At 44.4% G+C, this 1,735-nt stretch overlaps 1 non-coding gene across 1 annotated transcript; it reads left to right on the top strand.

Annotated features, from left to right (window-relative positions):
• The first annotated feature begins 939 nt into the window (after nucleotides 1-939).
• Nucleotides 940-1,014, top strand: Trnal-caa. The gene has a single exon. It is a non-coding gene; the product is annotated as a tRNA-Leu (tRNA).
• Nucleotides 1,015-1,735: the final 721 nt, after the last annotated feature.

Consider the following 1,735-nt stretch of genomic DNA (forward strand, 5'->3'; position numbering starts at 1 on the left):
CCCTGCAAATCTATTACCCCCTTGTGATAAGTTTGTTCTGTCCCTTTCTTGCAGTGAAAGAACTGGTACCTAGCTGCTACCACATTGTTTGTCATAATAGTTAGTTAGCGAATATACGACCTGATCACAGGAAAGTTCATCAGAGCAGCATTAGGGAATAATTTCTGAATGAAGCAAAACACTGCACTTCCTACCAAGGGCAAAAAGTAAGGGAGTTCCGCAGTACCTGCTATGTTGTGGGCAATTATGTGCACTTCAAACTGTTGCAAGCACTCGAGCCATTCCTCTTGTTCATTAAACTGGTGAAAAGATGGTATGGCACTTGGAGGTACTGTAGGTGCCTGCTGTACTGTATTGGTTGCTTGAGTGGTGAGTAGCTGCTGGACCATATTTAGTAGAGTTGCGATTTTTTGACTCTGTAACTGAAACATCTGTGTTAGTGGCATTGCATCTATTGCTTGCAGCTAAGGCATCTGAGCAGGGGTTGGGAGAGGTCATTTGTTCATTTTGGAAGAGATAAGTGCAATAAACAAACAGACAAGGCAAGCAAGAAAAATAAGTACAAAAGCAAAGAAAATTTCTGCAACACCCACCTAAAAACACTGTGTAGCAAAAACACCATGAGAGACTCTATTAAAGCAAGTAAACACACTCCTGCCAAGAAAAGCCAATGTAGAATTAAGGCACCAGCAAAACACAATAGCACACGAAAAATCAATAATTTGAGGAAGCCAGGCGCAGGGTTCTCCTGAATACTAGTTGCCAATGTTGTATCCTGCGCAGTTGTCATAGATGGGGTGTCTAGGAAACCTGCTTCTTAGATCGCTAGACGGTAATTCAAGCAAATCACATTAATGAGTTTTTATTACAGGAAGATAAATGACAATACTTAGCTCTGAGAAATACACAGACGTAAAACTGAGGACGGGTCGTGAGTTGTGCTTGGATAGCTCAGTTGGTAGAGCACTTGCCCGCAAAAGGCAAAGGTCCCGAGTTCGAGTCTCGGTCCAGCACACAGTTTTAATCTGCCAGGAAGTTTCATATCAGCGCACACTCCGCTGCAGAGTGAAAATCTCATTCTCAATACACAAGAGGTGTCGCAAGCAAAGGGCAAGAGGCAATATAATCAATGTCCTTCACTACAATGATTCCAGTACACGTGAAGTAATACAGTGGATGCTTCTATCCAAGTCACTTGTCTTGACGCTTCTGTAGAACTGGGCATGACCAGTTGGGAGCAGCGCTTATTTTCTCTTTGCATAGAGGGTGCTGCCGTTGCATTGTTGTCCTGGGGAGGGGTCGCTCAGCATGCAATTGACTGACATCATCTTCACATCCCTCTCTGCCTTAATGTTCCCGACCAGTGTGCCGGTGCTTGACTTTATGCTGGAACAGGACCAGGCTAGGGGTTTGGTGTTTTGGGAGGCTAGGAAGGCCTTCTCTAGACAGCCAATAAACAGGTTGGCATAGGAGGGAGCCATGCAGGATTTGCCTGTATACCTTCCCTTCACAGGAGAAGTAGTTGTGGGTTAGGATAAAGTTAGTAAGGCATATGAGGAATGAGGTGGTTGGTTTGGATCTGAAGGACATTGGGAAACGTAGTGTATGGTAATGGTAAGACCATGTGCATGAGGGATGTTGGTGTAGAAGTAGGTGGCATCAACAGTGATGAGTAGGAATTATGGGCAGTTGGTTGAAGGTGTTGGCAAAAAGGTCCAAAATTCTTTCGGTGGAG

The sequence above is a fragment of the Schistocerca piceifrons genome, chromosome 3 (assembly GCF_021461385.2).
Source record: "Schistocerca piceifrons isolate TAMUIC-IGC-003096 chromosome 3, iqSchPice1.1, whole genome shotgun sequence".
NCBI lineage: Eukaryota > Metazoa > Arthropoda > Insecta > Orthoptera > Acrididae > Schistocerca > Schistocerca piceifrons.